We start from the raw sequence: 15,678 nt of genomic DNA, 5'->3' as shown, positions 1-15,678 counted from the left end.
GCTTAGCTTCATCCTGATGTCTGTTCACTCTGCCAAGAAGCACTCTATACTCCAGCTGCAAACCTAGCTAGGAAGTCCAGAGCATATCAACTACTTGGGCTTCTGTTCATGGCATTTGCTCATGAATAATACCATATTACCCAGCTTCCCTGTCCTACAAACTCTTACTCATTCTTGCTTAAACATCATTTCTGTTTGGCAGAATTCTCTGATTCTTCACAACCTCATTTCCCATTCTACATGCCCTGCAAGCAGAATCAACCCTGGTCTCTCTGTTATGCTCCCCCAGGACCTCATAAATATCATTAATAAGCATACACCTCACTGCATGTGGCTTGTAGTACAGGAGTTTGATTATCTTAGTAGAGTTTAATTCCTATGATGGGAAGGCTCATGTCTAACTCACCTAGGAATCTCCAGGCCTGACTGAGGGCCTGGCACTTAAGAGTCAGTCAATATCACTGGATAGGTTGGACTGAATTAAAATATAATCAAATGTGATTCCCAGGAGATGCAAAAGGAACAGCAGTTAAAGAAATTTACATGGTTACTCATGTTCCTGACAAACTCAAATTTCAAAATGGACTTCAAAAAACTAGGATGGATGGAGCAACAGGTGGCTCAGTCAGTTAGTCTTAGGACACTTGATTTTGGCTCAGGTCATGATCTCACAGTTCCTGGACTAAGCCCCTTATCAGGCTCTGTATTTACAGCATGGAGCCTCTTGGGATTGTCTCTCTCCCTCTCTCTATGCCCCTTCCCTGCTTACACTCACTCTCATGTTCTCTCTCCCTCCCTCCCTCAAAATAAATAAATAAACTTGAAATAAATACATACATACATACATACATACATACATACATATGTATGTATGTATGTACACACTAGGGAAGAAATAAAAATCTCATGGTTTCAGATGGACATAAAAGAGTAGTATACAGCCACAAGTATTCTAGTAAAAATGCTGTAGCCAGAATAATCTGGGTTTGAAAAACATAAACTCTATTGACAACAGAAAGGGTCCTAATAGCTACATCAACTTCAAGAAGAGTACATAAAAGGAAAGCTAACTGTTTGGGAAAGATGGAAATAATGCCAAAGATGAAAAGTAGAAATAAATTACACTTTTTTGCTTACATCTTTTTTCTGTCAAGGAAAATGATGTTCACATTATAAGAAGGAGGAAAATCATGTTGAAGGAAATTATAAAAAAAAGGTTGATTTGAAAGAAATAATTATTTAATTTAGATTCAATTATATCCCAGACTGAAAACAACTTGCTGGTATGAACCAGTGACATAAAATCACTGTCAGAAATCTTTAGGAAATTATGAGTGAAAAAAATTGCAACTTATAAACAGAGTAAGAGAGAGAAACCAGTGCATTCCAGGAAACATGAGTGTCCCAGCTTAATATTCAACTCCAATTAAATTATATAATAGTTATTAGATGGTTTGTCAGATATTGCAAAGTTGTGCTGTCCAATATCATGACCACTAGTCACATCTCACTATTTAAATTTAAATTCTTGAAAATTAAAAAAAATTAATATCACTTCATGAGTCACACTAGCCATATTTTAAGTGTTCAATAGTATGCAAACTGGTGCAGCCACTCTGGAAAACAATGTGGAGGTTCCTCAAAAAATTAAAAATAGATCTACCCTAACACCCAGCAATAGCACTGCTAGGAATTTGCCCAAGGGATACAGGAGTGCTGATGCACAGGGGCACTTGTACCCCAGTGTTTATAGCAGCAATTTCAACAATAGCCAAATTATGGAAAGAGCCTAAATGTCCATCAGCTTATGAATGGATAAAGAAGATGTGGTATATTAACACAATGGAATATTACTGAGCCATCAGTAAGAATGAAACCTTGGGAAGAGCCAAGATGGTGGAACAGCATGGAAGTTTTTTGGGGGTCTTGTGTCCATGAAATACAGCCAGATCAACACTAAACCATCCTAGATACCTAAAAAACTGATTTGAGGATTAATACAACAATCTGCACAACCTGAACTACAGAACTCAGCAGGTATGTGATACAGAGAGATAACCCAGGGGAGAGAGAAGCCATGGAGGGCAGGGAGCTGTTTTTGCTTATGGAAAGAGAATGGAGATGGGGAGAGTATGGAAAAAGCACCCCCCAAAAGCAGCTGGAGAGAAAGTGGAAAAAGCCGCAGAGACTGAAATAAAAAGGGAGAAAGGCGAGAGTTTAAATTCCATTAAGACTCTACAATTAGGTGGGAGCACAGAGTCTGAAACTCCACAGCTCAATACCTAGCAGTGCTCTGGTGGGAAAGGTGAACTCCCAGAAGTAAAGTGAGGTCTGGGGATACTTAGGCCACATGGGGAAAGTTGTTCCCCTGCTGGAAGGACATTTGGTAGACTCTGTACAGCCAACTGGTCCCAGCAGACTCCAGAGAACAACCACATTCACTGGTGCTGGAACAAGGTCATTAAGGGTGAAGCCTAGTGCCAGATGTGTGTTGTGCTTTTCCATAATCCCTGAAATGCTGCTGGTACATGATCACGTGAACTTTTTCTGGGGTGGGTTGGCATTCAGCCGCTGTCTCTGGACATCGGCAGCAGCATGGTCCTGCGAATATTCCTGCGCGTGGCTGGTATCCAGCCACTGCTCAGTGAGACCCTCCCACAAAAGGTCTGAACGGGTCAAAGCTACAGTCCCTCAGAAGTGAGGGGTTGGGAAACAAAGCCACATCTGAGATAAAACTCAGGAGGGAGGTGCCAGAGACAAAAAGGGGTGTATGATTGCTGATCAGGGAGAACAGAGTTCTGATACTAGAGACTACGTACCTGGGTGATGCCATTTTCACCCCTCCCACGCATGCGCATACACACCTACAAGTGCCACAACAATCCACCCCAGTAAGCTAAGCAGTGGCATCTAGTGGAGAATGGAGCCATTACATTAAGCCCTACCCACTGGGGCTCTTCAGGAACACCACAAGTCTCTCTGCCTGCTTAGTTTATGGACTATAAAGTGATACATAGTTTCACTTATACGAGAAAACGATGTAATTTCAATCATATTTCAGTCTGTTTGCTGGTTGATCTATTCAGTTGTTTTTTTCCTTTTTCTTTTCTTATTCTTAAATACAGAAAGAGAAAAAATTTATTTTTATTTTCAATTTTTATTAAAAATATTTTTCTTTATTTTTTTCTATTGTATTTTTTACTTCTTTGTAAATTTTTCAAATTCTATTTCGCTTCCATCATTTCATTTTATTCTATTTCATTGTATTCATTGTTTTAAATTTTCAAACATTTTCCATTTTTCTTTTCCTTTTTTTTTGTTTTTTCCCCCATTTTTCTCTAATCTATCAAGCTCCTTTCAACAACCAGACCAAAAAACATCTAGAATCTAACATCATTTATTTGATTTTTATGTGTGTGTTGTTTTTAATTTTAATTTTTTTTTTACCTGACTAATTCCTTCCCTTCCTTCAAAATGATAAAACAAAGGAATTCACCACAAAAGAAAGAGCAGGAAGAAACAACAGTCAGGAACTTAATCAACACAGATACAAGCAAGATGTCTGAACCAGAATTTAGAACACAATAATAAGAATACTACATGATGTCAAAAATAGATTAGAATCCCTTTCTATGGAGATAAAAGAAGTAAAAGCTAGTCAGAATGAAATTTAAAAATGCCATAACTGAGGTGCAATCTCAAATGGATGCTACAGGAGCAAGAATGGATGAGGCAGAGCAGAGAATCAGTGATATAGAGGACATCCTTATGGAGAATAATGAAGCAGAAAAAAAGAGTGAGACTAAGGCAAAAGAGCACGATTTAAGAATTAGAGATATCAGTGACTCATTAAAAAGGAACAACATCAGAATCATAGGGGTCCCAGAAGATGAAGAGAGAGAAAAATGGGTAGAAGTGTTATGTGAGCAAATCATAGTGAAAAACTTTCCTAAGCTAGGGAAAGACAAGGACATCAAAATCCAGGAAGCACAGAGGACTCCCATTAGATTCAACAAAAACCTAACATCAATAAGGCATATCATAGTCAAATTCACAAAATACTCAGGCAAGGAGAGAATCATGAAAACAGCAAGGGAATAAAAGCCCCTAACCTACAAGGGAAGACAGATCAGGTTTGCAGCAGAAACTTGGCAAGCCAGAAAGGAGTGGCAGGATATATTCAATGTGCTGAGTAAGAAAAATATGCAGCCACGAATTCTTTATCCAGCAACAATATCATTCAAAATAGGAGAAATTAAAAGTTTCCCAGACAAACAAAAATTAAGGGAGTTCATTAATTTAAAAATTAAAGGAGACCCACTTTAGACCTAAAGACACCTTCAGATTGAAAGTAAGGGGATGGAGAACCATCTATCATGCTAATGGTCAACAAAAGAAAGCTGGAGTAGCCATACTTATATCAGACAATCTAGACTTTAAAATAAAGACTGTATCAAGAGATGCAGAAGGGCATTATATCATAATTAAGGGATCTATCCACCAAGAAGACCTAACAATTGTAAACATTTATGCGCCAAATGTGGAAGCACCCAAATATATAAACCAATTAATCACAAACATAAAGAAATTCATTGATAATAATACCACAATAGTATGAGACTTCAATGGACAGATCATCTAATCAAAAAATCAACAAGGAGGGGCGCCTGGGTGGCGCAGTCGGTTAAGCGTCCGACTTCATCCAGGTCACAATCTCGTGGTCCATGGGTTCGAGCCCCGCGTCAGGCTCTGGGCTGATGGCTCAGAGCCTGGAGCCTGTTTCCGATTCTGTGTCTCCCTCTCTCTCTGCCCCTCCCCCATTCATGCTCTGTCTCTCTCTGTCCCACAAATAAATAAAAACGTTGAAAAAAAAATTTAAAAAAAAAAACAAAAACAAAAACAAAAAATCAACAAGGAAACAATGGCATTGAATGACACACTGGACCAGATGAACTTAACAGATACATTCAGAACATTTCATCCTAAAGCAACGGAATATACATTCTTCTCCAGTGCACATGGAACATTCTCCAGAATAGACCACACCCTGGCACAGAAATCAGCCCTAAGTAAGTACAAAAAGATAGAGATCATACCATGCATATTTTCAGACCACAATGCTATGAAACTCGAAATCAACTACAAGAAAAATTTGGAAAGGTAAGAAATACCTGGGGACTAAAGAACATCCTACTAAAGAATGAATGGGCTAACCAAACAGTTAAAGAAATTAAAAAGTATATGGAAGTCAATGAAAATGATAGCACCACAACCCAAAACCTCTGGGATGCAGCAAAGGCTGCCATAAGAGGAAAGTACATAGCAATCCAGGCCTTCCTAAAGAAGGAGGAAAGATCTCAGATACACAACCTAACCTTACGCCTTAGGAGCTGGAAAAAGAACAGCAAATAAAACACAAAACCAGCAGAAGGCAGGAAATAATAAAGATTAGAGCAGAAATTAATGCTATTGAAACCAAAAAAAAACAGTAGAACAGATCAATGAAACCAGAATCTGGTTCTTTGAAAGAATTAACAAAATTGATAAACCACTTGCCAGTCTGATCAAGAAGAAAAAGGAAAGGACCCAAATAAGTAAAACCAAGAATGAAAAAGGAGAAATCACAACCAACACAACAGAAATAAAAACAATAATAAGAGAATATTATGAGCAATTATATGCCAAAAAAATGAGCAATCTGGAAGAAATGGACAAATTCCTAGAAACACATACACTACCAAAACTGAAACAGGAAGAAATAGAAAATTTGAACAGACCCATAACCAGTCAGGAATCGAATTAGTAATCAAAAATCTGCCAAAAAACAAGAGTCCAGGGCCAGATGGCCTTTCCAGGGGAATTCTACCAAACATTTAAGGAAGAGTTAACACCTATTCTCCTGAAACTGTTCCAAAAAAAAAAGGAAATGGAAGGAAAACTTCCAAACTCTTTTTATGAAGCCAGCATTACCCTGATTACAAAACCAGACAGAGACCCCCACTAAAAAGGAGAAGGATAGACCAATTTCCCTGATGAACATGGATGCAAAAATCCTCAACAAGATATTAACCAACTGGATCCAACAATACATTAAAAAAATTACTCACCACGACCAAGTGTGATTTATACTTGAGATGCAGGGCTGGTTCAATATCCACAAAACAAGTAACATGATTCATCACATCAATAAAAGAAAGGACAAGAACCATATGATCCTCTCAATAGATGCAGAGAAAGCATTTGACAAAATACAGCATCCTTTCTCGATAAAACCCTCAAGTAGGGATAGAAAGATCATACCTTGAGATGATAAAAGCCATATACGAGCGACCCAATGCTAATATCATCCTCAATGGGGAAAAACTGAGAGCCTTCCCCCTAAGGTCAGGAACAAGACAGGGATGTCCACTCTTGCCACTGTTATTCAACATAATATTGGAAGACTTGGCTTCTGCAATCAGACAGCACAAAGAAATAAAAGGCATCCAAATCGTCCAGGAGGAGGACAACTTACACTCTTTGCAGATGACATGATACTCTATATGGAAAACCCAAAAGATTCTACCAAAAAACTGCTAGAACTGATTCATGAATTCAGCAAAGTTGCAGGATATAAAATCAATGCATAGAAATCAATGCATTCCTATACACCAATAATGAAGCAACAGAGAAATCAAGGAATCAATCCCATTCACAGTTGCACAAAAAAACATAAAATACCTAGGACTAAATCTAACCAAAGAGGTGAAAAACCTATACACTGAAAACTATATAAAGCTTATGAAAGAAATTGAACAGGACAAAAAGAAATGGAAAAAGATTCCATGCTCTTGGATAGGAAGAACAAATATTGTTAAAATGTTGATACTACCCAAAGCAATATACATATTCAATGCGATCCCTATCAAAGTAACACCAGCATTCTTCACAGAGCTAGAACAAATAATCCTAAAATTTGTATGGAACCAGAAAAGACCCCAAATAGCCAAAGCAATCTTGAAAAAGAAAACCAAACCTGGAGGCATCACAATCCCAGACTTCAAGCTATACTATAAAGCTGTAATCATCAAGACAGTGTGGTACTGGCACAAGAACAGACACTCAGATCAATGGAACAGAACAGAGAACCCAGAAATGGACCCATAAACGTATGGGCAACTAATCTTTGACAAAGCAGGAAAGAATATCCAATGGAATAAAGACAGTCTCTTCAGCAAGCGGTGCTGGGAAAACTGGACAGTGACATGCAGAAGAATGAAGCTGGACCACTTTCTTACACCATACACAAAAATAAACTCAAAGTGGATGAAAGACCTAAATGTAAGACAGGAAGCCATCAAAATCCTCGAGGAGAAAGCAGGCAAAAACCTCTTTGATCTTGGCCGCGGCAATTCCTTACTCAACACGTCTCTGGAGGTAAGGGAAACAAAAGCAAAAATGAACTACTGGGACCTCATCAAAATAAAAAAGCTTCTGCACAGCGAAGGAAACAATCAGCAAAACTAAAAGGCAATCGACAGAATGGGAGAAGATATTTGCAAATGACATAGGTAAAGGGTTAGTATACAAAATCTACAGAGAACTTATCAAATTCAACACCCAAAAAACAAAGAATCCAGTGAAGAAATGGGCAAAAGACATGAATAGACACTTCTCCAAAGACATCCAGATGGCCAACTGACACATGAACAAATGCTCAACATCACTCATCATCAGGGAAATACAAATCAAAACCACAATGAGATACCACCTTACGCCTGTCAGAATGGCTAACATTAACAACCCAGGCAACAAGAGATGTTGGCGAAGATGCGGAGAAAGAGGATCTTTTTTGTATTGTTGGTGGGAATGCAAGCTGGTGCAGCCACTCTGAAAAACAGTATGGAGGTTCCTCAAAAAACTAAAAATAAAACTACCCTACGACCCAGCAATATCACTACCAGTCATTTATCCAAGGGATACAGGTGTGCTGTTGTGAAGGGACACATGCACCCCCATGTTTATAGCAGCACTATCAACAATAGCCAAAGGATGGAAAGAGCCCAAATTTCCACTGATGGATGAATGGATAAAGAAGATGTGGTATATGGGGCACCTGGGTGGCGCAGTCGGTTAAGCATCCGACTTCAGCCAGGTCACGATCTCGCGGTCCATGAGTTCGAGCCCCGCGTCAGGCTCTGGGCTGATGGCTCAGAGCTTGGAGCCTGTTTCCGATTCTGTGTCTCCCTCTCTCTCTGCCCCTCCCCCGTTCATGCTCTGTCTCTCTCTGTCCCAAAAATAAATAAACGTTGAAAAAAAAAATTTAAAAAAAAAAAAAAAAGATGTGGTATATATATACAATAGAGTATTACTCAGCAATCAAAAAGAATGAAATCTTGCCATTTGCAACTACATGGATGGAACTGGAGGGTATTATGCTAAATGAAATTAGAGAAGACAAAAATTATGACTTCACTCATATGATGACTTTAAGAGACAAAACAGATGAACATAAGGGAAAGGAAACAAAAATAATATAAAAACAGGGAGGGGGACAAAACAAAAGAAACTCATAAATATGGAGAACACACTGAGGGTTGCTGGAGGGGTTGTGGGAGTGGGGGATGGGCTAAATGGGTAAGGGGCATTAAGTAATGAACTGAAATCATTTCTTCACTATATACTAACTAATTTGGATATAAATTTTAAAAAATAAAAAATAAAGTTAAATTAAAAAAAATAGTATTGGAAGTGTTAGCCTCAGCAATCAGATAACACAAAGAAATAAAAGGCATCCAAATCAGCCAGGAGGAGGTCAAACTTTCACTCTTCACAGATGACATGATACTCTATATGGAAAACTCAATTCCACCAAAAAACTGCAAGAACTGATTCATGAATCCAGAAAAGTCGCAGGATATAAAATCAATGCATAGAAATCAGTTGCATTCCTATACACCAAAAATGAAGCAACAGAAAGAAAAATCAAGGAATCGATCCCATTTACAATTGCACCAAAAACCATAAAACACCTAAGAATAAATCTAACCAAAGAGGCAAAAATCTATACACTGAAAACTATGGAAAGCTTATGAAAGAAATTGAAGAAGACACACACACGCACACACACACACACACACACACACACACACACACACGTGGAAAAATATTCCATGCTCCTGGATTGGAAGAATAAACATTGTTAAAATGTTGATAGTACCAAAAGCTATCTACATATTCAATGCAATACCTATCAAAATAACACCAGCACTCTTCACAAATCTAGAACAAACAATCCTAAAATTTGTATGGAACCAGAAAAGACCCCAAATAGCCAAAGCAATCTTGAAAAAGAAAACCAAACCTGGAGGCATCACACTCCCGGACTTCAAGATGTATTACAAAGCTGGCACAAAAACAGACACTCAGATCAATGGAACAGAACAGAGAACCCAGAAATGGACCCACAAACGTATCAGCAACTAATCTTTGACAAAGCAGGAAAGAATATCCAATGGAATAAAGACAGTCTCTTCAGCAAGTGGTGCTGGGAGAACTGGACAGCGACATGCAGAAGAATGAAGCTGGACCACTTTCTTACACCATACACAAAAATAAACTCAAAATGGATGAAAGACCTAAATGTAAGACAGGAAACCATCAAAATCCTCAAGGAGAAAGCAGGCAAAAACCTCTTTGATCTTGGCCGCGGCACCTTCTTACTCAATGCATCTCCAGAGGCAAGGGAAACAAGGGCAAAAATGAACTATTGGGACCTCATCAAAATAAAAAGCTTCTGCACAGTGAGGGATAACAATAAGCAAAACTAAAAGGCAATCGACAGAATGGGAGAACATATTTGCAAATGACATATCAGGTAAAGGGTTAGTATTCAAAATATGAAGAACTTATCAAACTCAACACCCCCAAAAAACAAAAGAATCCAGTGAAGAAATGGGCAAAAGACATGAATAGACACTTCTCCAAAGAAGATATCCAGATGGCCAACTGACACATGAAAAAATGCTCAACATCACTCATCATCAAGGAAATACAGATCAAAACCACAATGAGATACCACCTTACACCTGTCAGAATGGCTATAACAATTCAGACAACAACAGATGTTGGTGAAGATGCGGAGAAAGAGAATCTCTTGTATTGTTGGTGGGAATGCAAGCTGGTGCAGCCACTCTGGAAAACAGTTTGGAGGTTTCTCAAAAAACTAAAAATAGAACTACCCTATGACCCAGCAATGTCACTACTAGTCATTTATCCAAGGGATACAGGTGCACTGTTTTGAAGGGGCACATGCACCCCCATGTTTACAGCAGCACTATCAACAACAGCCAAAGTATGGAAAGAACCCAAATGACTATCAATGGATGAATGGATAAAGAAGATGTGGTGTATATATACAATGGAGTATTACCCGGCAATCAAAAAAGAATGAAATCTTGCCATTTGCAACTACATGGATGGAACTGGAAGGTATTATGCTAAGTGAAATTAGTCAGTCAGAGAAAGACAAAAATCATATGACTTCACTCATATGAGGATTTCAGACACGTAACAGATGAACATAAGGGAAGGGAAACAAAAATAATATAAAAACAGGGAGGGCAACAAAACATAAGAGACTCTTAAATATAGAGAACAAACAAAGGGTTACTGGATGGGTTGTGGGAGGGGGGATGGGCTAAATGGGTAAGGGTCATTGAGGAATGTACTCCTGAAATCATTGTTGCACTATATGCTAACTAACTTGGATGTAAATTTTAAAAATATAAATAAAAATACAAAAAAGTAAATAAATAAAAGAATGAAACCTTGCCATTTCAATGACATGGATGGAGCTACAATGTATTACGTTAAGTGAAGCAAGTCAACCAGAGAAAGACAAACACCATATGATTTCACTCACATGTGAAATTCAAGAAACAAAACAGATGAACATAAGGGAAGTGTGGGGAAAAAAGAGAAGAGAGAGAAACCGCAAGAGAGTCTTAATGATAAAGAACAAACTATGGGTTGACAGAGGGACATGAGTGGGAGATGGGCTAGATGTGCAATGGGTATTAAGGAGGGCACTTGTGATGAGCACTGGGTGTTGTATATAAGTGATGAATCACTGAATTCTACTCCCAAAACCAATATTACACTGTATATTAAATAAAATTTAAATTAAAATTTTTTTTAATTTTAAATTTAATAAAAAAGAAAAACCATAGGAATTCATAGATAGGTATCTTTATAAAAGAAGGAGTAGACAGCATATTATTGATGCAGAGAAGTTACAGGAAGTCAGATTTCCACTTAGCATAAGGAGAAAGAGCAAGTAAAAACTATGTCAGACTCACAAAAACCTGCACACAAATGTTTATATCAGCTTTATTCATCATTGCCAAAACTTGGAACAAACCAAGATGTCCTTCAATTGGTGAATGGATAAATGAACTATGGTATATCCAGACAAGAGAATGTTATTCAGTGCTAAAAACAAATGAACTATAAAGCCATGAAGAAACACAGAGGAACCTGAAATGCATCCTACTAAATAAAAGAAAACAATCTGAAAAGGCTACATACTGTAGGATTATAAATAGTATACGACATTCTGAAAAAGGTGAACCTATGGAGACAGTAAAAAGATTAGTTCTAGGGGTTAGTGGGGAGGGAGATAAGGGAACTGAAATCATTATATATGATACTATAATGACAGATACATGACATTACATATCTGTCTAAATCCACTGCTGTTGGATGTACAACATCAAAAGTAGCCTCTAATGCTACCTATAGACTTTGATAATAATGTGTCAATGTTGGTTAGTTCATCAATTTTAGTAAGTGTCATACTCTGGTGAGCATTGCTGATAGTAGGGGAAACTGTGCATGTGTGTGTAAGGCTGTTTAATTTTGCTCTGATCCTAAACTGCTCTTTTAAAAGCCTATTAATTAAAAATTAATAATTATGGGGCACCTAAGTGGCTCAGTCAGTTAAGCATCTGACTCTTGATTTCGGCTCAGGTCATGTTCTCAGTTTCATGAGTCTGAGCGCCACGTTGGGCTCTGTGCTGAGCCTGCAGAGCCTGCCTTGGATATATTCTCTCTCTCTCTCTCTGCCCCTCTCCTGCTCATCCTCTCTCTCACAATAAATAAATAAACTTTAAAAATATAATAAAAAAATAATTAAGAAATTTAAAAATTAATAACCCAAAATATTTCTCTGAAAGGTAGTGATCTGCCTGGCACAATAAGTGGAGGCTGAGAGAATAACTATCAAGAACACTGCAGAAGGAATTTTTGAATTACAAAGAAGATTGTATTCCCAACTTCTGTATGTCCTCCCAACTCTTAAGATGCTATCATCTATTCACTCAATATTCAGTTCACTCATACTGATATGGACTGAATATTTGTGTTACCCTAAAATTCATATGTTAAAGCCTAAATACTCAATGTGATGGTATTGAGAAGTGGGGTCTTTGGGAGGTCATTAGGTCATGAGGTGGAGCCCTTGCGAATGGGATTAATTCCCTTAAAATGGGATGAAGAAAGCAGGGTTCTCTCTCCAATACATGAGAAAACCAGGATGAGGACCCTCACCAGAGCCTTACCATGCTGGCACCCTGATCTCAGACTTCTCAGGCTCCATAACTGTAAGAAATAAATGGTGTTGTATAAACCATCAAATCTCTGGTATTCTTGTTAGAGCAGCCTGAAATGATGAAGGCAAATACTTTCTACAGTTATTTTTAGACCTGAACTGTTTGTACTTCCAGGAATACATGGGGGTAGGCCAGTAGGTACCCAAAGCCACTATGTAAACATGGTGAATTTTTCAAAGGCACTGATTTCATTTGAATTTTTTAATTAAAAAAAGTACATCATTATTTACAACACAAAATACAAAAGAACTTTAAAGATAAAATAGCAAAGATTAACATTAACAACTCAGGCAACAACACACGTTGGTGGGGATGTGGAGAAAGGGGATCTCTTTTGCACTGCTGGTGGGAACTCAAACTGGTGCAGCCACTCTGGAAAACGGTATGGAGGTTCCACAAAAAATTAAAAATAGAACTACCCTACGACCCAGCAATTGCACTACTAGGTATTTATCCAAGGGATACAAGTGTGCTGTTTCAAAGGGGCACATGCACCCCAATGTTTATAGCAGCACTATCAACAATAGCCAAAGTATGGAGAGGGCCTAAATGTCCATGGATGGATGAATGGATAAAGAAGATGTGGTATATATATACAATGGAGTATTACTCGGCAATCAAAAAGAATGAACTTTTGCCATTTGCAACTACGTGGATGGAACTAGAGGGTATTCTGCTAAGCGAAATTAGTCAGTCAGAGAAAGACAAATATCATATCACTTCACTCATATTAGGAATTTAAGATACAGAACAGATGAACATAAGGGAAGGGAAGCAAAAATAATATAAAAACAGGGAGGGCGACAAAACATAAGAGACTCTTAAATGTGGAAAACAAACAGGGTTATTGGAGGGGTTGTGGGAGGGGGGATGGGCTAAATGGGTAAGGGGCTCTAAGGAATCTACTCCTGAAATCACTGTTGCACTATATGCTAACTAACTTGGATGTAAATTTAAAAATAAAAATAATAATAATAATAATAATAATAATAAATAAAATAAATATGAAATAGCAAAGAAATGTCATGTGTGCCATAAGGTGCTTCTAAATTTACCCCCAGGCCTCACTAATGCCCAAAAAATACAAACTCCCATTGATCTTAGAATACTTTAGTGGAAAAGTTAGAGAAAAACTGACTATGTACCAGAACCATATGCTCTGCACGGATAAATAAAGCCCAGTTGTACCTTCAAAGAGTTGGCAGTTTAGAGGGACAATAGGTTCTGCTCCCTCGTGGCAGAATAATACAGAGCTCGGATGGAGGGTGAACATGACTAACTTTCTATACCAGGACAAGTATGGGTTTTATCCCTAGTTGTAGATATCCGCTATCCAGCAGTACCATGCTTATCTTGAGAATATTATCTCATAAATGTCCTAAACAGATAGAAGTAACCCAAGTCTTCTTTCTAGTGGGAATTGCATAGCTGCTTTTAACTAATATCTCTCAATAAAAATGATTTAAGGTGAAGTTTATTTTATCCATGGAAAGTCCATGCTTTCATCAGTGCCATAGAAACAAAGCAATTCTGATTAATTTCTCTTTTACATTTCCCTTTTTGAAGTACACTCATGATCAGACAGTGTGTACAGAGAGAGAAAGGTAAAAACAATCTATTTCCATCATTGAAGAACTTGATATATTTTGTGTACCAATATGAACCACAAAACCAATGAGAAAGAGAGAGGCAGGATGGAGTGAGTGTGTGAATAAAAGAAATGTTAAATATGTAAAAATAATTAAATATAAATTGAAAAACACAGAGGTCATAAAAACTAAAACAGTTCTAGAGTGGCTGCACCGATTTGTATTCCCACCAACAGGGCAAGAGGGTTCCCGTTTCTCCACATCTTCTCCAGCATCAATAGTCTCCTGATTTGTTCATTTTGGCCACTCTGACTGGCGTGAGGTGATATCTCAGTGTGGTTTTCATTTGTATTTCCCTGATAAGGAGCGACGTTGAGCATCTTTTCATGTGCCTGTTGGCCATCCAGATGTCTTCTTTAGAGAAGTGTCTATTCATGTTTTCTGCCCATTTCTTCACTGGGTTATTTGTTTTTCGGGTGTGGAGTTTGGTGAGCTCTTTATAGATTTTGGATACTAGCCCTTTGTCCAATATGTCATTTGCAAATATCTTTTCCCATTCTGTTGGTTGCCTTTTAGTTTTGTTGGTTGTTTCCTTTGCTGTGCAGAAGCTTTTTATCTTCATAAGGTCCCAGTAATTCATTTTTGCTTTTAATTCCCTTGCCTTTGGGGATGTGTCGAGTAAGAGATGGGGGGTGGGAGGGAGGGGAGGGTGGGTGATGGGTATTGAGGAAGGCACCTTTTGGGATGAGCACTGGGTGTTGTATGGAAACAAATTTGACAATAAATTTCATATATTGAAAAAAAAAAGAAAAAAAAGGAATAAATCAAAAAAAATAAAAAAAAACTAAAACAGTTCTGTTCCTACTTTCACATTACCAATAAACTGAAACTAGTCATATTGCTACATAGTTTGCATGTCAGCCCATTTCATTCAAGACTGCAGACAAACTCACTCACCAGCTAGAAAAATTGGCATCCCTGAGGGGCCTGTTGTTACACTGCCCATCACAGGTACATACACACTGCCTCTAAACCCCTCATTCAGTCAAGAAAGTAATTGCTCTTCCCTCTGTCCCCCCACCCATTAAATTACTCAAAGACATGCTTTCCAAATGATAGCAAAATTGAGAGCAAGAAATCAGCATCCATTCAGAGGCTTGTGTTGTCAATGGCTCCAATGGCCTCAGTTTCCAAACTCATTTATTCATTTTTATGTTTATTTCCAACAAACATGTATTATTGTTCTACTATGAGCCAAGTAATGTGCTATGAGTCTTTCCCTAGGTAGCACCACCACCACCCATTCATTCTTCCTGAAAACTGTTCCTCAAGGGCCATCTTCAGCATCACACCCATAGGGAGAAACCAAGGAATTTACTGTTTGACTGCTAAGCCATAAGTTCCAGTACTAGACCTCGTCTACAACCCCAGGGCTGGTA

This window comes from Herpailurus yagouaroundi, unplaced genomic scaffold (genome assembly GCF_014898765.1).
Source record: "Herpailurus yagouaroundi ecotype Mexico unplaced genomic scaffold, PumYag 162, whole genome shotgun sequence".
NCBI classification, from domain to species: domain Eukaryota; kingdom Metazoa; phylum Chordata; class Mammalia; order Carnivora; family Felidae; genus Herpailurus; species Herpailurus yagouaroundi.
This window is presented reverse-complemented; position numbering follows the sequence as displayed.